This window comes from Centruroides vittatus, unplaced genomic scaffold (assembly GCF_030686945.1).
Source record: "Centruroides vittatus isolate TY-2023 unplaced genomic scaffold, ASM3068694v2 contig_799, whole genome shotgun sequence".
NCBI lineage: Eukaryota > Metazoa > Arthropoda > Arachnida > Scorpiones > Buthidae > Centruroides > Centruroides vittatus.
Window position 1 is genome coordinate 2,232,177 of NW_027122516.1, and position 23,090 is coordinate 2,255,266.

General features: G+C 31.4%; 3 long non-coding RNA genes across 6 annotated transcripts; 2 read left to right on the forward strand and 1 right to left on the reverse strand.

The window, feature by feature from the left end:
- Positions 1-2,717: 2,717 nt before the first annotated feature.
- On the forward strand, positions 2,718-3,574 carry LOC136981851 (uncharacterized). Of its 2 annotated transcripts, XR_010881783.1 has the most exons (4): positions 2,718-2,916; positions 2,985-3,053; positions 3,127-3,216; positions 3,442-3,574. It is a non-coding gene; the product is annotated as an uncharacterized lncRNA (long non-coding RNA). The 2 variants fall into 2 exon arrangements; XR_010881782.1 differs by having other exon boundaries at positions 2,718-3,053.
- Positions 3,575-9,934: 6,360 nt separating this feature from the next.
- Positions 9,935-10,778, forward strand: LOC136981852 (uncharacterized). Of its 2 annotated transcripts, XR_010881785.1 has the most exons (4): positions 9,935-10,120; positions 10,189-10,257; positions 10,331-10,420; positions 10,646-10,778. It is a non-coding gene; the product is annotated as an uncharacterized lncRNA (long non-coding RNA). The 2 variants fall into 2 exon arrangements; XR_010881784.1 differs by having other exon boundaries at positions 9,935-10,257.
- Positions 10,779-17,920: 7,142 nt separating this feature from the next.
- Positions 17,921-18,694, reverse strand: LOC136981853 (uncharacterized). Of its 2 annotated transcripts, XR_010881787.1 has the most exons (4): positions 18,541-18,694; positions 18,404-18,472; positions 18,241-18,330; positions 17,921-18,015 (listed from the first exon to the last, which is right to left on the reverse strand). It is a non-coding gene; the product is annotated as an uncharacterized lncRNA (long non-coding RNA). The 2 variants fall into 2 exon arrangements; XR_010881786.1 differs by having other exon boundaries at positions 18,404-18,694.
- Between the last annotated feature and the right edge of the window lie 4,396 nt (positions 18,695-23,090).

The window sequence follows — 23,090 nt, forward strand, 5'->3', positions numbered from 1 at the left end:
ATTCAAACACGCTATCTTGCCGCACAATACTATTATAACCTATTGACCTATAATTTTTCGTTTGACTAAATGAGCCAGGATGGCTACGCCCCCGGAAGCTGCAGTCGTATGTAACTCGTTTGAACTCAATGACGATGAGAAAAGAGATCTGTACATCATAAATGCTATGTTTTTCCCCCAAACAGAACGAATTTTAGTCGCCATGATCGTGTTTCATAAGTTGCACCAGAGAGAACATGAAACGTTCGACGAATTTCATACGTAAGCACAATGTTAATAAAGAAATGCCTAGAATATAGTCTAATCGAAAGCCACACGCTTCGCGATAAAATTGTTTTTGGTATATACGACGATAACGTTTGTGAAAAGTTGTTAGCAGTACCTGACCCTGAGTTAACAAAGACTATACTAACATGCAGAAATTACAAGACCGCACTCGTCAAGTACGAGACATCTATATCAAGTGTAAATGAAAAGGGCACTTTGAAGTTTGTTGCCGAAGTGAACATGGTAGAACACAAGTAAATGAAGTAACTATCGAAGTCACAGAACATGGCTATTCTACATTGATTCGATTGCTATGAAGTGTAATAGCGTTAAGGTGCATGACAAAGAAGACTGGATTGAAGACGTTATGTTGTCAAACAAAAACCAAATGAGCACGAAATTAGACACAGAGCGCAGTGTCATTCCAAGTTTATTGATACCCAATGCCTTAAGCATTAAGTCCACCCTGTTTGCTTACTAATAAAAACTAAAATCACTTATTATTTAAATGTTGAAGTGGCTCTGTCATTTTGGGACAGGTATATCCGATTCAATATTGTTAAAATTCATTCATATTTATATTTTTATTACTTTTTTTATAAAATGATTATTTCATATTATAAGAAATCGATAGTCAATTCTTTTCAATTAATTTCTTGTGTTTATTGCTCTTTACATTCCCGGCTGTTACACTGATATATAACAGAGGAAAAGTATGGCAATCGTTCAAAAAATTACCCCCCCTCAGAATTTTACATTTTTGGACTCGGGACCTGGTAAAATTGAAAATTATCTGACTTCAGTATTCCTGGTTCCATTAACTTCCTTTTTGATCACCAGGAAAGTGGAGCATGACACGTGTCAGCTTTTTAGCTATTTATTATTAATTAATCTACACGGGAAAATGGTAATAAAACGAGAGCAGTTGATTGACTATACACCTTAATGGCATTATGCACTTATTATCCAAGATTAACTTTTTCTGGCTTATATAACTTACAATATTTACTTTACGTTATTAGAAAGCACCATTAAGCTAAGTATTAATAAGTTAGCTTTATATAACACGAAAGTACTTTCGACCTTGTTTAATTATTACTTTCACGAAAGTCTCTCTAATAGATCATGACGCTTAATGAGCAATCACTTATTGTGACATCGTCATAATAACAGACTGCAATTATTAATCATATGTTTAATTTTTAAAAAAGTTCTCCCCTTAAAATTACTACCGTATTAATGTGAGAGATATACCCCAATAATTTTCAGAAGAAATCTTACCTTTGCGATGTGTTTATTAATAAGTTTTTTTTCCTTTTTTTGTTCGACAATTACTTCTAATTTACTTACGTACATCAACTGACAGAATATATTCAAAAGTACATTTATTAAAATTTATTTTTTTTATAAGATATAGAAGTTTTATAAACATTTTCTTCAACTTTCCATGCTCAGAATTTTCAAATAATTACTGATAAATTCGATTAGTGTTGTTTGTTCATACATTGATGTAGGAATAAATGATCCATTAAAAGCCAAAACAAAATATCATACATAAATACGATAATAAAAGCATTAGATCTACGAGTCTAATGATAATTAAGTTGCGAGACAAATATTAATTCATTAATGGAATTGCTTGATATATGGAAGAAAACGATGCAGTGTTATTTATGTTCGTGCTCTATGTTCTAGGTAGTTCACATATTCGTGATGAATGAAATATGCATGAGTTGCCTGTTGAGACCTCTTTGGAAAACTGCTCTAATTTACGGTTTGGAACCATTTTTAACTTGTAAATGCCAAAATAGTAATTTTTTCAATTTATATAATACGAAATTCAAACTTTATTACATTCAATTTATTGAATTTATTTATTGGAATCATATTGGCATTCTCTTATGGCAGATTATACCGCGATGGAATAACAACGCAATTTGCATAGGATGGTACAATATAGTTAAACATAACCGTTTGTTGATAAAACTGATAGTACTGTGCTTAGAGGCTTTGTGCGCTTTCATTTTCAGTTTCTTAAAACGTAGAAAAGTCAGTCTCGTAACAGTGTTAAGAAACGAAAACATTGTGAAGAAAATAGATGTAGCAAATGCTATAATCAATAACATTTGCCTTTTCGTTTCTTTCGGTAACATTTTCGCATTGGTTTGTTTTCAGATCATAAATTTAACACTTTACTATCAGGAGGTGAAAAATGAAGAACGATTTCAAGGAGAGGCGTTGTTTTGTACGGTAGAACTTGGCTTAATTTCTGCTTTTAATTATAGTTTAATTGGTTACGGCTTAATTACGCTGGCTTTATTATTAATTCTGGTTGAAATGGAATTCAAACAACTCTCGCATGAATTTTCTGTAGTAAAAAGAAATGATCGAAATGTATATTTGAAGTTGCAAAGTTTTCAGATTCGTCACGAAGAACTCTACATAATCGTCGATCAATTTAATACCAGACTCAGTTACCTCGGTTTGAGTATTTATTTTGCCATCACTTTTGCAACGAGTTGTATTTACTATGCATTCTTATTCCTTCGCGTAAACGATACATTTCGTTTTGCATTGCTGGCAGCACTCGTCTTATTCGTCTTCATTTGCATCATTACTTCTTGCTTATTGTGCAGTTTTGCATTCAATGTAAATATTTATTGTTTATAAATGATTGACGTACGGGATTGTCGGCATTAAATTGTTTTATTTTACAGATGCAAAATGCCTTTCAGGATATCCGACAATTTGCTATTTCCAGTTTAGGTCTGAAAGAAAAATTGAAAGTAAGTATTTTATATTTTTGATTACAGAAGATTGAAGTACATAAATAAAGATCTGTGTTATTTTTTCCTGCAGATTTTAAATTTTATGAAAAGATTTGGAAAAGTTTCTTTGTGCCTGAAGATTGGAGGAATTTACCTTGTCACCAAGAGAATCCCTTTCAAAGTTTGTATATTTTAATACTGATTTATACATATTACTGAACGTGGAAAGTCTATATTACTGTAAAACCTGATTCTAAACTACGTGTTGATCTTGTGGTAATTATTTATCAGCAACACTTATTGCATATTTTGAATGCTTTTAAGAATTAATGTGGGTTGTTACTTTTATTCTGTGAAAATATTCTTACACTTTGATAGAGTTTTTATTTTAATTCTGTTTTCACAGGTTGCAAGTAGTTTACATTCGTACTTTTCGACATTGATGAAACTCAGAGGTATCTCGAAACTAGAAGTCAACTGTTCCAATCGAACAAAATGGCATTAGTCTTGTAAAAGTTGGAACTTTCCACATGAAGATAGAGAAACAGTTAGTACTATAAAGTAGATGATTGTTTGATTCTCCTTTGTGCTCTTAAAATCTGATTATTAGTATGAAAATCGTTGCATGTCATGACCGTCAGCGAATTACTTTTCATCCATGGGGTGTTGCAGTAAGCAGAAAAAATGGCAGTCAGATGGTATAATGTCTGGGTTATACGGGGGTAGGGAAAACCTCCCACTACAGAACAACCTCTACAGGGTCAAGGGCGACCGTTGTGGTGTTTTTTGTCACGAAGAAAGCGCATAAAGGTCGTCTGTCGTCGTTTAGTGTGCATAGCATTAGCCAAGCATTGCAGCTGAGTGCACAACTTGTTCCAAATTACAGTGATATTTTATGGAAGCACCTTTCAATGGACTGGTCCGCGGACATTCCACCGGTACACAGCATAACTTGCGCCGGTGCATTTCTGGTTTTGCTACACACAATACCTTTTCACTTATGATTGTTCACTTCAACATCCTACATTTACATGTTGCACTAAAAACTTCTAGATACCATCTGTCGAAAAATAATTTCGAATATTCTAGAGGTCTAGAAATTTCTAGAAAAACTTTTGTATCAACACAATACTTTTACAGATTCAACGGCGCGGTTTTATAATAAAGCTCACTAACATTCAGCCACTTTGCAAAGAGCTAAACCAAATTCCGCTGGATTTAATCAGATTCCAGGCCAAACGGTTAGTTGCTTTAAATGATAAACCGTCAGATTGTCATATTTAATTCCGATTCTTACCATTTGAGGTGCCAAGAGACATTCACCAATATGGCGTCGTCTAGTATTGGGTACTGTTTTTGCAATATAAAAAAATGCATCGTATCATTGAGTCATTGATAGATTACCTTATTTTGTAATAAACCTAAAATTAGTTTACGAAGTTTTCATATCGTTGATAGTATTTTTTTATCTATTGAAACTGAGGAGGAGATAGAAAACCTGCCAACAATGATAAAAAAGTTGTAACACATGCAGAAAACATTTAACATATTTCACAACGGACATCGCACAGTTCTGATAATTTGATAAACGAATAAACCTTTTCTGGCAGAAAATAATGAAAAGCTATCATATCCTCTTAAAAGTGAGGAACGTAAATAGTCGTCCACGGCAATCGAGTGGCAGTGGTGAAGGACGACTATAGTCGTTAAAAAATTCTTATGAAATACCTGGACCATTTCGTGAAGACGTAAAATTTTCACGAGTAGTTGGGTTCTCCAACTTTGTTTTGGAATATCCTTTAGTTCTCGAGAAATTACAATAAAAGAAAGAAAATTAAAATAAATATGAAATTTTAGACGGCCATCTATCGACATAAATCGAATTTAAATTTCCCGCCGTCATCTGATTGGTTAAAAAAATTAATATTCCTAATTGGCTCGCGTCAGAAAAAAGTAGGTGTGACTTCTGTAAATGACGCTATCGGGAGAGCACCGATGCAACCCGAAAAAGTAAACAGCCTACGTCATTAGTCTAACGGTCCTTGTCTGACCTACTTTTTGTGAAATCAACATTAGAGTAAGCTGTAGTAAGACGTAGTAGTTTATAGTAAAACGGTCTTCTCTAATAATCATAGTACTTTGTAAAGCTTGGATTTCAATTTAATAAGTATTACTTCGTTCAGAAACATTATAAATACATCATAAGTAGGAAAATAACGAAAAACTTTATTTTTTAGTATAATACAATTTACAAAATCGAAAGTTCGTATATCGTAATATTATAAAAAACTACATCGAAACATACAAAGTCACCTAATTTACTTAAATTCAGTTCATTATACAACTGTAGATACTCTTGCCTTTTTCAGTTTCCTCAAACAATATTCGAAAACTTCAATTAATCCTATAAATATTTAAGCGCCATTACTATTCCAATGATATATTATTATATCAAGCTGAATTTTACATAATTTGTAACTGTAATTACAAATATAACTAAAAAAATTTTCGACATAAACCCTAGGCCATAATTATCAAAACAAAATTCTTCAAGTATAAATTTTTCTGATCGAATAATACGTAATAATAGTTTTATCTATTAATCTTGCCAAATTCTACTTTCTACGTTCACATCAATTTAGTTTCATCTAATTACACTTTAAATGTAAAAAAAATCTACCAACAAATTAGTTTGCTAATAAAGGGACTACTTGCTAATTAAAGTTTGTATTCTTCTTTGACATAGTTCTACGTTTTAGCACTAAATTGGTAGACATGTCTAAATAACACTCTTATAAACACTAAAAACCATAAATGTCTCGAAATTAGAACTAGATAATTATATGCAGAAATAAATTAGTAAACCTATAATACATGCCTTCATTTACATCCAAATAGAGATCAGTTCTCGCAAATTGTCGAAAATAAATTATTTTCAACTTTTCTTTCTGTAAAGTGGCATATTCTGAAAAGCAAGTTCTATATTCAGAGTAAAATTTCCACCTTTTATCCGTCAAAAACAACGCAAAATGTATGGATCCACGTAATAAAAAATTATCGCAGTGAACTTTGAAAAAACGAGAAACACAGAAACATTAAACCGCACTCTTCAAAATTCTGCCGCGAACTGATTCATATAGTATTGCTCCTGTGAAAAATTTCATCACATGATGAAAAGTTTTTGAATAAAAGCTAAAAGTTTTAAAAAATTCTTTCATGAAATCCGACGAATTTAATTAATACACAATAACTAAATCTGCTTAATAAAGATTAATGATTTTCCATTATAATTATGCAAATTAGATATAAAAAAGATCATTGCGCAAATTCTCCCGCGAACTATAGATGACTCTTACGTCATCTGGATTGAAGGTTTCCTGCAAAATACTAAAAATTTTATATAATTATTTTACTAATCCAGTCAAATTTAAATAATATAAAATGTCTAGATCTGTTTAATAAAGATTAGTAATGTAGGCCTACTATGACTAATATGCAAATTAGATATGACAAAGATCGATGTGGAAAAATTCCCGCCAAGATAAAAATAGCTTTCAGTCACGTGATCACCAAGAAATACGAAGAAATATGTCTTAAATTTAATGTTTCTGTAAAAATTAGTAAATTGTAACAAATTTTATCAAAGACAACAGAATAATTTTCAGCTTATAAAAACTCTTATTAGGCATTTAACTCTATCTAATTTAAAAGATTCCAGTTGTTGAGCCACAAGAAAAAACAACAAATTCAAGTAGGCCTATATGTTTTGAATTTGCAGTTACCGGTTTTTGTAATGGATTTCTCAGCCTTAGAGAAATGTCTTCACATTCACCACACATCACCAATGATATATTATTTAAATAAATATGGCAGTTGATTCCCATTCTTCAATACTGTTCATTGGTGCCATATGTCTCAAACTATATTATCGTTAAATATTTGAATAGCCAACTTCACATTCTGCCTTTCAATAGAAGTAGGATAGAGGCACATTAGCGACAAACCACTACCATATTTTAATAATTTTTTTTTTTTTTTAACAGGTGAAGCATCTTTAGATAGGGAACAGAAGGAACTAGAACTTTCCTGCTAAATCGGAATCTCGAACATTCTGTAATCTTCGAGTCTCACCACAGACCATCCAGACCTTAAACCGCCAGTTCCCTACTATTCAAACACTCTATCTTGCCGCACAATACTATTATAACCTATTGACCTATAATTTTTCGTTTGACTAAACGAGCCAGGATGGCTACGCCCCCGGAAGCTGCAGTCGTATGTAACTCGTTTGAACTCAATGACGATGAGAAAAGAGATCTGTACATCATAAATGCTATGTTTTTCCCCCAAACAGAACGAATTTTAGTCGCCATGATCGTGTTTCATAAGTTGCACCAGAGAGAACATGAAACGTTCGACGAATTTCATACGTAAGCACAATGTTAATAAAGAAATGCCTAGAATATAGTCTAATCGAAAGCCACACGCTTCGCGATAAAATTGTTTTTGGTATATACGACGATAACGTTTGTGAAAAGTTGTTAGCAGTACCTGACCCTGAGTTAACAAAGACTATACTAACATGCAGAAATTACAAGACCGCACTCGTCAAGTACGAGACATCTATATCAAGTGTAAATGAAAAGGGCACTTTGAAGTTTGTTGCCGAAGTGAACATGGTAGAACACAAGTAAATGAAGTAACTATCGAAGTCACAGAACATGGCTATTCTACATTGATTCGATTGCTATGAAGTGTAATAGCGTTAAGGTGCATGACAAAGAAGACTGGATTGAAGACGTTATGTTGTCAAACAAAAACCAAATGAGCACGAAATTAGACACAGAGCGCAGTGTCATTCCAAGTTTATTGATACCCAATGCCTTAAGCATTAAGTCCACCCTGTTTGCTTACTAATAAAAACTAAAATCACTTATTATTTAAATGTTGAAGTGGCTCTGTCATTTTGGGACAGGTATATCCGATTCAATATTGTTAAAATTCATTCATATTTATATTTTTATTACTTTTTTTATAAAATGATTATTTCATATTATAAGAAATCGATAGTCAACTCTTTTCAATTAATTTCTTGTGTTTATTGCTCTTTACTTTCCCGGCTGTTACACTGATATATAACAGAGGAAAAGTATGGCAATCGTTCAAAAAATTACCCCCCCTCAGAATTTTACATTTTTGGACTCGGGACCTGGTAAAATTGAAAATTATCTGACTTCAGTATTCCTGGTTCCATTAACTTCCTTTTTGATCACCAGGAAAGTGGAGCATGACACGTGTCAGCTTTTTAGCTATTTATTATTAATTAATCTACACGGAAAAATGGTAATAAAACGAGAGCAGTTGATTGACTATACACCTTAATGGCATTATGCACTTATTATCCAAGATTAACTTTTTCTGGCTTATATAACTTACAATATTTACTTTACGTTATTAGAAAGCACCATTAAGCTAAGTATTAATAAGTTAGCTTTATATAACACGAAAGTACTTTCGACCTTGTTTAATTATTACTTTCACGAAAGTCTCTCTAATAGATCATGACGCTTAATGAGCAATCACTTATTGTGACATCGTCATAATAACAGACTGCAATTATTAATCATATGTTTAATTTTTAAAAAAATTCTCCCCTTAAAATTACTACCGTATTAATGTGAGAGATATACCCCAATAATTTTCAGAAGAAATCTTACCTTTGCGATGTGTTTATTAATAAGTTTTTTTTCCTTTTTTTGTTCGACAATTACTTCTAATTTACTTACGTACATCAACTGACAGAATATATTCAAAAGTACATTTATTAAAATTTATTTTTTTTATAAGATATAGAAGTTTTATAAACATTTTCTTCAACTTTCCATGCTCAGAATTTTCAAATAATTACTGATAAATTCGATTAGTGTTGTTTGTTCATACATTGATGTAGGAATAAATGATCCATTAAAAGCCAAAACAAAATATCATACATAAATACGATAATAAAAGCATTAGATCTACGAGTCTAATGATAATTAAGTTGCGAGACAAATATTAATTCATTAATGGAATTGCTTGATATATGGAAGAAAACGATGCAGTGTTATTTATGTTCGTGCTCTATGTTCTAGGTAGTTCACATATTCGTGATGAATGAAATATGCATGAGTTGCCTGTTGAGACCTCTTTGGAAAACTGCTCTAATTTACGGTTTGGAACCATTTTTAACTTGTAAATGCCAAAATAGTAATTTTTTCAATTTATATAATACGAAATTCAAACTTTATTACATTCAATTTATTGAATTTATTTATTGGAATCATATTGGCATTCTCTTATGGCAGATTATACCGCGATGGAATAACAACGCAATTTGCATAGGATGGTACAATATAGTTAAACATAACCGTTTGTTGATAAAACTGATAGTACTGTGCTTAGAGGCTTTGTGCGCTTTCATTTTCAGTTTCTTAAAACGTAGAAAAGTCAGTCTCGTAACAGTGTTAAGAAACGAAAACATTGTGAAGAAAATAGATGTAGCAAATGCTATAATCAATAACATTTGCCTTTTCGTTTCTTTCGGTAACATTTTCGCATTGGTTTGTTTTCAGATCATAAATTTAACACTTTACTATCAGGAGGTGAAAAATGAAGAACGATTTCAAGGAGAGGCGTTGTTTTGTACGGTAGAACTTGGCTTAATTTCTGCTTTTAATTATAGTTTAATTGGTTACGGCTTAATTACGCTGGCTTTATTATTAATTCTGGTTGAAATGGAATTCAAACAACTCTCGCATGAATTTTCTGTAGTAAAAAGAAATGATCGAAATGTATATTTGAAGTTGCAAAGTTTTCAGATTCGTCACGAAGAACTCTACATAATCGTCGATCAATTTAATACCAGACTCAGTTACCTCGGTTTGAGTATTTATTTTGCCATCACTTTTGCAACGAGTTGTATTTACTATGCATTCTTATTCCTTCGCGTAAACGATACATTTCGTTTTGCATTGCTGGCAGCACTCGTCTTATTCGTCTTCATTTGCATCATTACTTCTTGCTTATTGTGCAGTTTTGCATTCAATGTAAATATTTATTGTTTATAAATGATTGACGTACGGGATTGTCGGCATTAAATTGTTTTATTTTACAGATGCAAAATGCCTTTCAGGATATCCGACAATTTGCTATTTCCAGTTTAGGTCTGAAAGAAAAATTGAAAGTAAGTATTTTATATTTTTGATTACAGAAGATTGAAGTACATAAATAAAGATCTGTGTTATTTTTTCCTGCAGATTTTAAATTTTATGAAAAGATTTGGAAAAGTTTCTTTGTGCCTGAAGATTGGAGGAATTTACCTTGTCACCAAGAGAATCCCTTTCAAAGTTTGTATATTTTAATACTGATTTATACATATTACTGAACGTGGAAAGTCTATATTACTGTAAAACCTGATTCTAAACTACGTGTTGATCTTGTGGTAATTATTTATCAGCAACACTTATTGCATATTTTGAATGCTTTTAAGAATTAATGTGGGTTGTTACTTTTATTCTGTGAAAATATTCTTACACTTTGATAGAGTTTTTATTTTAATTCTGTTTTCACAGGTTGCAAGTAGTTTACATTCGTACTTTTCGACATTGATGAAACTCAGAGGTATCTCGAAACTAGAAGTCAACTGTTCCAATCGAACAAAATGGCATTAGTCTTGTAAAAGTTGGAACTTTCCACATGAAGATAGAGAAACAGTTAGTACTATAAAGTAGATGATTGTTTGATTCTCCTTTGTGCTCTTAAAATCTGATTATTAGTATGAAAATCGTTGCATGTCATGACCGTCAGCGAATTACTTTTCATCCATGGGGTGTTGCAGTAAGCAGAAAAAATGGCAGTCAGATGGTATAATGTCTGGGTTATACGGGGGTAGGGAAAACCTCCCACTACAGAACAACCTCTACAGGGTCAAGGGCGACCGTTGTGGTGTTTTTTGTCACGAAGAAAGCGCATAAAGGTCGTCTGTCGTCGTTTAGTGTGCATAGCATTAGCCAAGCATTGCAGCTGAGTGCACAACTTGTTCCAAATTACAGTGATATTTTATGGAAGCACCTTTCAATGGACTGGTCCGCGGACATTCCACCGGTACACAGCATAACTTGCGCCGGTGCATTTCTGGTTTTGCTACACACAATACCTTTTCACTTATGATTGTTCACTTCAACATCCTACATTTACATGTTGCACTAAAAACTTCTAGATACCATCTGTCGAAAAATAATTTCGAATATTCTAGAGGTCTAGAAATTTCTAGAAAAACTTTTGTATCAACACAATACTTTTACAGATTCAACGGCGCGGTTTTATAATAAAGCTCACTAACATTCAGCCACTTTGCAAAGAGCTAAACCAAATTCCGCTGGATTTAATCAGATTCCAGGCCAAACGGTTAGTTGCTTTAAATGATAAACCGTCAGATTGTCATATTTAATTCCGATTCTTACCATTTGAGGTGCCAAGAGACATTCACCAATATGGCGTCGTCTAGTATTGGGTACTGTTTTTGCAATATAAAAAAATGCATCGTATCATTGAGTCATTGATAGATTACCTTATTTTGTAATAAACCTAAAATTAGTTTACGAAGTTTTCATATCGTTGATAGTATTTTTTTATCTATTGAAACTGAGGAGGAGATAGAAAACCTGCCAACAATGATAAAAAAGTTGTAACACATGCAGAAAACATTTAACATATTTCACAACGGACATCGCACAGTTCTGATAATTTGATAAACGAATAAACCTTTTCTGGCAGAAAATAATGAAAAGCTATCATATCCTCTTAAAAGTGAGGAACGTAAATAGTCGTCCACGGCAATCGAGTGGCAGTGGTGAAGGACGACTATAGTCGTTAAAAAATTCTTATGAAATACCTGGACCATTTCGTGAAGACGTAAAATTTTCACGAGTAGTTGGGTTCTCCAACTTTGTTTTGGAATATCCTTTAGTTCTCGAGAAATTACAATAAAAGAAAGAAAATTAAAATAAATATGAAATTTTAGACGGCCATCTATCGACATAAATCGAATTTAAATTTCCCGCCGTCATCTGATTGGTTAAAAAAATTAATATTCCTAATTGGCTCGCGTCAGAAAAAAGTAGGTGTGACTTCTGTAAATGACGCTATCGGGAGAGCACCGATGCAACCCGAAAAAGTAAACAGCCTACGTCATTAGTCTAACGGTCCTTGTCTGACCTACTTTTTGTGAAATCAACATTAGAGTAAGCTGTAGTAAGACGTAGTAGTTTATAGTAAAACGGTCTTCTCTAATAATCATAGTACTTTGTAAAGCTTGGATTTCAATTTAATAAGTATTACTTCGTTCAGAAACATTATAAATACATCATTAAGTAGGAAAATAACGAAAAACTTTATTTTTTAGTATAATACAATTTACAAAATCGAAAGTTCGTATATCGTAATATTATAAAAAACTACATCGAAACATACAAAGTCACCTAATTTACTTAAATTCAGTTCATTATACAACTGTAGATACTCTTGCCTTTTTCAGTTTCCTCAAACAATATTCGAAAACTTCAATTAATCCTATAAATATTTAAGCGCCATTACTATTCCAATGATATATTATTATATCAAGCTGAATTTTACATAATTTGTAACTGTAATTACAAATATAACTAAAAAAATTTTCGACATAAACCCTAGGCCATAATTATCAAAACAAAATTCTTCAAGTATAAATTTTTCTGATCGAATAATACGTAATAATAGTTTTATCTATTAATCTTGCCAAATTCTACTTTCTACGTTCACATCAATTTAGTTTCATCTAATTACACTTTAAATGTAAAAAAAATCTACCAACAAATTAGTTTGCTAATAAAGGGACTACTTGCTAATTAAAGTTTGTATTCTTCTTTGACATAGTTCTACGTTTTAGCACTAAATTGGTAGACATGTCTAAATAACACTCTTATAAACACTAAAAACCATAAATGTCTCGAAATTAGAACTAGATAATTATATGCAGAAATAAATTAGTAAACCTATAATACATGCCTTCATTTACATCCAAATAGAGATCAGTTCTCGCAAATTGTCGAAAATAAATTATTTTCAACTTTTCTTTCTGTAAAGTGGCATATTCTGAAAAGCAAGTTCTATATTCAGAGTAAAATTTCCACCTTTTATCCGTCAAAAACAACGCAAAATGTATGGATCCACGTAATAAAAAATTATCGCAGTGAACTTTGAAAAAACGAGAAACACAGAAACATTAAACCGCACTCTTCAAAATTCTGCCGCGAACTGATTCATATAGTATTGCTCCTGTGAAAAATTTCATCACATGATGAAAAGTTTTTGAATAAAAGCTAAAAGTTTTAAAAAATTCTTTCATGAAATCCGACGAATTTAATTAATACACAATAACTAAATCTGCTTAATAAAGATTAATGATTTTCCATTATAATTATGCAAATTAGATATAAAAAAGATCATTGCGCAAATTCTCCCGCGAACTATAGATGACTCTTACGTCATCTGGATTGAAGGTTTCCTGCAAAATACTAAAAATTTTATATAATTATTTTACTAATCCAGTCAAATTTAAATAATATAAAATGTCTAGATCTGTTTAATAAAGATTAGTAATGTAGGCCTACTATGACTAATATGCAAATTAGATATGACAAAGATATATGTGGAAAAATTCCCGCCAAGATAAAAATAGCTTTCGGTCACGTGATCACCAAGAAATACGAAGAAATATGTCTTAAATTTAATGTTTCTGTAAAAATTAGTAAATTGTAACAAATTTTATCAAAGACAACAGAATAATTTTCAGCTTATAAAAACTCTACAATAAATGATTATTTCTTCGAAAGAAGTCGATATGCACGAATAAATAATAAATATGTAATAATGCTTTTATCCATTTTAAGTAAATATTGTAAAAATTAAGCTATTTAATTTGTTTGGCTTTTATAATTGAGTTGCCAAATATTTTACTGTGAAATTCCATTATAATCTATACAATAATACTTTCTCACATGCTCCATGTGTTAAAGTTTGCAGCTGTAATTGAAGGTAATATATAAAGAAACAAACTGTTTATATTATCAATAGTTATAAAAGATATCTTATTTTCACGTAGGAAAACAAAATAAGACAGAAGAAACAGACAATCACACGATATGTATATCCAGGACATTCTATAATTCATTCAAATTTTTAATGTCAATATACATGAATATTTTTGTGTGTGTGAATATTATATTTCGATACTTTTATGTTTCTTCACTAAGAACATCTTAAAACATTAACTTTTTACCAACATAAAACATTGAAGTAGGAACAGGCTAAAAATGACAACGAATTATAAGCTCTGTTCTGGGGATGTAAGCTTGTTTGTCTCCATCTTTGATATAATTCGTTTTTTTCTGTATTTACACTCAATTTACGTAAAAATTATTTTATTGTCCTGTTTATAATTAATAGCTGAACTTTGTTTCTGTTTACTGAATGGAATTTCACAGTAAAATATTCGGAAACTAAATTATAAAAGCCAAACAAATTAAATAGCTTAATTTTTACAATATCCACTTTAAATGGATAAAAGCATTATTACATATTTATTATTTATTCGTGCATATCGACGTCTTTCGAAGAAATAGTCATTTATTGTAGAGTTTTTATAAGCTGAAAATTATTCTGTTGTCTTTGATGAAGTTTGTTACAATTTACTAATTTTTACAGAAACATTAAATTTTAGACATATTTCTTCGTATTTCTTGGTGATCACGTGACCAAAAGCTATTTTTATCTTGGCGGGAATTTTCCCACATTGATCTTTGTCATATCTAATTTGCATATTAGTCATAGTAGGCCTACATTACTAATCTTTATTAAACAGATCTAGACATTTTATATTATTTAAATTTGACTGGATTAGTAAAATAATTATATAAAATTTTTAGTATTTTGCAGGAAACCTTCAATCCAGATGACGTAAGAGTCATCTATAGTTCGCGGGAGAATTTGCGCAATGATCTTTTTTATATCTAATTTGCATAATTATAATGGAAAATTATTAATCTTTATTAAGCAGATTTAGTTATTGTGTATTAATTAAATTCGTCGGATTTCATGAAAGAATTTTTTAAAACTTTTAGCTTTTATTCAAAAACTTTTCATCATGTGATGAAATTTTTCACAGGAGCAATACTATATGAATCAGTTCGCGGCAGAATTTTGAAGAGTGCGGTTTAATGTTTCTGTGTTTCTCGTTTTTTCAAAGTTCACTGCGATAATTTTTTATTACGTGGATCCATACATTTTGCATTGTTTTTGACGGATAAAAGGTGGAAATTTTACTCTGAATATAGAACTTGCTTTTCAGAATATGCCACTTTACAGAAAGAAAAGTTGAAAATAATTTATTTTCGACAATTTGCGAGAACTGATCTCTATTTGGATGTAAATGAAGGCATGTATTATAGGTTTACTAATTTATTTCTGCATATAATTATCTAGTTCTAATTTCGAGACATTTATGGTTTTTAGTGTTTATAAGAGTGTTATTTAGACATGTCTACCAATTTAGTGCTAAAACGTAGAACTATGTCAAAGAAGAATACAAACTTTAATTAGCAAGTAGTCCCTTTATTAGCAAACTAATTTGTTGGTAGATTTTTTTTACATTTAAAGTGTAATTAGATGAAACTAAATTGATGTGAACGTAGAAAGTAGAATTTGGCAAGATTAATAGATAAAACTATTATTACGTATTATTCGATCAGAAAAATTTATACTTGAAGAATTTTGTTTTGATAATTATGGCCTAGGGTTTATGTCGAAAATATTTTTAGTTATATTTGTAATTACAGTTACAAATTATGTAAAATTCAGCTTGATATAATAATATATCATTGGAATAGTAATGGCGCTTAAATATTTATAGGGTTAATTGAAGTTTTCGAATATTGTTTGAGGAAACTGAAAAAGGCAAGAGTATCTACAGTTGTATAATGAACTGAATTTAAGTAAATTAGGTGACTTTGTATGTTTCGATGTAGTTTTTTATAATATTACGATATACGAACTTTCGATTTTGTAAATTGTATTATACTAAAAAATAAAGTTTTTCGTTATTCTCCTACTTAATGATGTATTTATAATGTTTCTGAACTAAATAATACTTATTAAATTGAAATCCGAGCATTACAAATTACTATGAATATTAGAGAAGACCGTTTTACTATAAACTACTATGTTTTACTACAGCTTACTCCAATGTTGATAATACGAAAAGTAGGTCAGACAAGGACTGTTAGACTAATGACGTAGGCTGTTTACTTTTTCGGGTTGCATCGGTACTGTCCCGATAGCGTCATTTACAGAAGTCACACTTGCTTTTTTCTGACGCGAGCCAATTAGGAATATTAATTTTTTTAACCAATCAGATGACGGCGGGAAATTTAAATTCGATTTATGTCGATAGATGCCGTCTAAAATTTCATATTTATTTTAATTTTCTCTCTTTTGTAATTTCTCGAGAACTAAAGGATATTCCAAAACAAAGTTGGAGAACCCAACTACTCGTGAAAATTCTACGTCTTCACGAAATGGTCCAGGTATTTCATAAGAATTTTTTAACGACTATAGTTGTCCCTCACCACTGCCACTCGATCGCCGTGGACGACTATTTACGTTCCTCACTTTTAAGAGGATATGATAGCTTTTCATTATTTTCTGCCAGAAAAGGTTTATTCGTTTATCAAATTATCAGAACTGTGCGATGTCCGTTGTGAAATATGTTGAATGTTTTCTGCATGCGTTACAACTTTTTTATCATTGTTGGCAGGTTTTCTATCTCCTCCTCAGTTTCAATAGATAAAAAAATACTATCAACGATATGAAAACTTCGTAAACTAATTTTAGGTTCATTACAAAATAAGGTAATTTCTCAATGACTCAATGATACGATGCATTTTTTTATATTGCATAAACAGTACCCAATACTAGACGACGCCATATTGGTGAATGTCTCTAGGCACCTCAAATGGTAAGAATCGGAATTAAATATGACAATCTGACGGTTTATCATTTAAAGCAACTAACCGTTTGGCCTGGAATCTCATTGAATCCAGCGGAATTTGGTTTAGCTCTTTGCAAAGTGGCTGAATGTTAGTGAGCTTTATTATAAAACCGCGCCGTTGTATGTGTAAAAGTATTGTGTTGATACAAAAGTTTTTCTAGAAATTTCTAGACCTCTAGAATATTCGAAATTATTTTTCGACAGATGGTATCTAGAAGTTTTTAGTGCAACATGTAAATGTAGGATGTTGAAGTGAACAATCATAAGTGAAAAGGTATTGTGTGTAGCAAAACCAGAAATGCACCGGCGCAAGTTATGCTGTGTACCGGTGGAATGTCCGCGGACCAGTCCATTGAACGGTGCTTCCATAAAATATCACTGTAATTTGGAACAGGTTGTGGACTCAGCTGCAATGCTTGGCTAATGCTATGCACACTAAACGACGACAGACGACCTTTATGCGCTTTCTTCGTGACAAAAAACACCACAACGGTCGCCGTTGACCCTGTAGAGGTTGTTCTGTAGTGGGAGGTTTTCCCTACCCCCGTATAACCCAGACATTATACCATCTGACTGCCATTTCTTCTGCTTACTGCAACACCCCATGGATGAAAAGTAATTCGCTGACGGCTAGGACATGCAACGATTTTCATACTAATAATCAGATTTTAAGAGCACAAAGGAGAATCAAACAATCATCTACTTTATAGTACTAACTGTTTCTCTATCTTCATGTGGAAAGTTCCAACTTTTACAAGATTAATGCCATTTTGTTCGATTGGAACAGTTGACTTCTAGTTTCGAGATACCTCTGAGTTTCATCAATGTCGAAAAGTACGAATGTAAACTACTTGCAACCTGTGAAAACAGAATTAAAATAAAAACTCTATCAAAGTGTAAGAATATTTTCACAGAATAAAAGTAACAACCCACATTAATTCTTAAAAGCATTCAAAATATGCAATAAGTGTTGCTGATAAATAATTACCACAAGATTAACACGTAGTTTAGAATTAGGTTTTACAGTAATATAGACTTTCCACGTTCAGTAATATGTATAAATCAGTATTAAAATATACAAACTTTGAAAGGGATTCTCTTGGTGACAAGGTAAATTCCTCCAATCTTCAGGCACAAAGAAACTTTTCCAAATCTTTTCATAAAATTTAAAATCTGCAGGAAAAAATAACACAGATCTTTATTTATGTACTTCAATCTTCTGTAATCAAAAATATAAAATACTTACTTTCAATTTTTCTTTCAGACCTAAACTGGAAATAGCAAATTGTCGGATATCCTGAAAGGCATTTTGCATCTGTAAAATAAAACAATTTAATGCCGACAATCCCGTACGTCAATCATTTATAAACAATAAATATTTACATTGAATGCAAAACTGCACAATAAGCAAGAAGTAATGATGCAAATGAAGACGAATAAGACGAGTGCTGCCAGCAATGCAAAACGAAATGTATCGTTTACGCGAAGGAATAAGAATGCATAGTAAATACAACTCGTTGCAAAAGTGATGGCAAAATAAATACTCAAACCGAGGTAACTGAGTCTGGTATTAAATTGATCGACGATTATGTAGAGTTCTTCGTGACGAATCTGAAAACTTTGCAACTTCAAATATACATTTCGATCATTTCTTTTTACTACAGAAAATTCATGCGAGAATTGTTTGAATTCCATTTCAACCAGAATTAATAATAAAGCCAGCGTAATTAAGCCGTAACCAATTAAACTATAATTAAAAGCAGAAATTAAGCCATGTTCTACCGTACAAAACAACGCCTCTCCTTGAAATCGTTCTTCATTTTTCACCTCCTGATAGTAAAGTGTTAAATTTATGATCTGAAAACAAACCAATGCGAAAATGGTACCGAAAGAAACGAAAAGGCAAATGTTATTGATTATAGCATTTGCTACATCTATTTTCTTCACAATGTTTTCGTTTCTTAACACGATTACGAGACTGACTTTTCTACGTTTTAAGAAACTGAAAATGAAAGCGCACAAAGCCTCTAAGCACAGTACTATCAGTTTTATCAACAAACGGTTATGTTTAACTATATTGTACCATCCTATGCAAATTGCGTTGTTATTCCATCGCGGTATAATCTGCCATAAGAGAATGCCAATATGATTCCAATAAATAAATTCAATAAATTGAATATAATAAAGTTTGAATTTCGTATCATATAAATTGAAAAAATTACTATTTTGGCATTTACAAGTTACAAATGGTTCCAAACCGTAAATTAGAGCAGTTTTCCAAAGAGGTCTCAACAGGCAACTCATGCATATTTCATTCATTATGAATATGTGAACTACCTAGAACACAGAGCATTAACATAAATAACACTGTATCGTCTTCTTCCATATATCAAGCAATTCCATTACTGAATTGTTCTTTGCCTATTAACTCAATTTCCATTAGTCTGCAGGACGAAATTAATATATGAACAAACAATTCTTATCTAATATCACACTCAATATGTGTGCAATAAGGCAATTCGTGTCAACCACAAAGTTGTTAAAAAAAACTCGCTTACTTTGTCACTGGACGGCTAGGAGGGCTGTAAGTCGAGTGGGGAGGTCGCGAATCGGACAGTTTGGTGGGATTGTTGATACTTTTACTCGGTGTTACGACTCTCCTTGCCTCATAATTTTATTGAATTGACAGTTCCAATCATTAATATTTGACTGTTTTGACTAAGTTTATAACATCAGTCCAAATAATCGTAATAATCGTTGATTTAGAGGGACATTTGATCGATTTTATCTATCGTAATATCGCGTGTGGGTGAGAAAAAGGAAGTGGTGTTTTTCCACTTCTCTTTAGTTTTAACTATTTAATTTAATTACCTAATTACCCCCCTTAGAATGTCACATAAATAATTTGTTTTTATACCTATTATCTTCTACAGTAGTAATGAATTGTGGCATTGTAATTTGAGGTGGAGAGCATATATTTAAAATGAAATAAATTAATAATATTAAAAATTACAGCCAGGCATTGCGACCGTGTCACAATAAGTAATTGCTTGTTATCCATTACATTATCCATCTAATGGATAACAAGCAATTACTACTACAAGCAATTACTACCGCAATTACTACTCCCATGAAAGTAATAATTTAAGAATTTTGAAAGCTTACGTGTCATGTATCGCTAATTCATTGATTCATGACTTAATGGTACTTTTTAATAACCTAAAGTAAATTTATAATTAAATGCAGCATCAGTCTGAAATTATTAAATGCTTTTTGAGATATACTGTAAACACTGTTTGAGCACATTAATAAAAATTATTGCTACTTAAATTGATGGTTTTTCTAATAATAAAAACTATACGATTTAATGAAACGAAACTAAAGTAATGACTACGTTGCATTGAATTTTGTAGCATACGGTTATCCTATTATTACAGATTATACCAAGAGGTGCAGATTATACCAGCGAGACACATTGGTGGTACCTCGAACTTCGAACGTTCCAGAGCTGAAATGTTAAAACACGCACATATGTGTGTTATGAAAACTTGATTTTGTCACGATATCGTGCATGTTAAATGCCTGTCATAAAGATCAAAATAAGAAATTCAATGTAAATTGAAAGCAAGTGATTAAAAGTAATGAGGAAGAGGACCTTAGCTAGCTAAGAAACAGAGAACAAACATTTCTCATATCATACGGCGCTGAAGCTGCAGGCATTTCTTGCAGTATATAATGCGACAACCAGACACATGCAGTACCCATGTAATGCTCTTAAAGTAATTGCGCGAAAACGCGTGTCATCGACGAGTTTCTTCATTAAAGCAAATAAAAATCCGTGACATTTTTCGAAGTGACTACACTGAATAAAAGATGTAACATATCAATTGCGCTGTACAAGATATTACATTTCAAATTTCTTTTATTGTGTACAAATACGTGGCTCTTGTTCGCATTTTAAGCAGACAGTAAACATGTAACATGAAATTTAATAAAGAATTAAAATGACGTCTTTTATTTCTCACTAATCCGGCATTGCTTTGTGAAAGGAATGGACCGATTAGCAAGAGTTTACTGTGTTATTAAAATTTACAATAAAATGCAGCATGAGCTTGAAATCTTTTCAATGTTTTAAAGTTAATAAAGCCTTCTGAAATAAATATACCCTCTTCCTGATAAGGTTTAAATGCATTTATCTTCACTGATAAATAATCCACTTGAGGCTCTTTATGAAAAGAGTTATAACTTGGGATATTTACTGCTTTTCCGATATTGATGAATATTAACGAACAAAAATGTTTGTAATGTTAAGAACTTAGATTAATTTTTCAATATAATTTATTGATTTGCAGTAAATTTAAAGAATTTATTAATATTTTATTTCTAAAATGTTTTAAGAAAAATTTATCTCCGGATTTTAATTAATGAATGTACATAAAACAGTAATGAAATGCCACGTATTATATGCATTAAAATCTAATGCACTTTAATTACTGCTTTATTTACACCGTTCATTTAAAATCTAATGAACATTAGATTAGAACGACACACAGAGGATATTATGGATTTTCAATTAAACCGTGTTGTACGCATTATAGGCCTACATATAATTTAAACCGCATTAGATACCACAGAATAAGAATTTTTATTATAGAAGTAAAGGACAAGAACAAGATTACAACCATGGACAATTACGAAAGAAAAGAAATATGTCTGAGTTGTTTGATAAGACCATTATGGACATCTGCTCTAATCTACGGTTTCGAACCTTTCCAAGTTTGTAATTGCCAAAACAATAGTTTGATACTCTTACGTAATACCAGGAATTATATTAAATTAGTCGAGTTTATTTATTGGAATCACGCTGCTCTTCAAGTTTGGCAAATTTGGGACGAATATGCATTATGCATTGGATGGTATACTGTAATCGAAAATAAAAATTTCATGCTCAACTTAACGGTAATGTTCATGCACTATTCTTGTGCTTTTATTTTCACGTTTTTGAAAAATAAGAAAATTAACATAAATATAAAATTAAGAAACGAATACCTCGTGGAGAAAATAAATCAATCGAATGCTGTAATCAATTACTTTTCTCTTCTTGTTTCTTTTGGCATTATTTTCGCAATAATTTGCTTTCAAATTTTAAATGCATTCTCCCTCTATAAAGCAGTAGAAAAATCAGAAAAGTTCCGAGGAGAAGCATTGTTCTGCACCGTTGAATTTGGTGTAAATTGCACTTTGACTTTCGGTTTAGTCGGCAATGGTCTCGTTATAATAGTATTATTATTAATATTTATTCAAATGGAATTCAAACAACTTTTGCAAGAGTTTTCTTCCATAAGAAGAAACGATCGCAATTTTTATATACAATTACATAATCTGATGACTCGACACGAAGAATTGTGGAATTTCGTCCATCAGTTAAATACGAAATTCAGCTATTTAGTACTCATTATATACTTCGTTATAACATTTACTACAAGTTTCGTCTATTATGCATTATTATATTTAGACGTAAATTATCTGTTTAAGATCGGAATGCTAATAGCGCTTATCTTCTTCTCTTTTACTTTTGTCATTGCCGCCTGTTTGCTATGCAGTTTCGCTTTTAATGTAAGTTACTAATTTGAACGATTTAATAAATGTTAACATAATATTTACCTGTGTTAAATTATTACCTATTTTTCAGATGCAAAATGCATTTCAAGACATTCGACAATTTGTTGTGTGCAATTTACCTGTGGAAAAAAAGTTAAAAGTAAGTATACGAATCTGATATTTTCAGATTTTTTTTTCTGTTATTTAATTATCTATTATTAAATATTTTTCTACAGATTCTGAACTTTATGAAAAGATTTGGAAAAGTTTCTTTGTGTCTCACAATTGGTGGCATCTATCCAGTCACAAAGAGAATTCCTTTCAAAGTTGGT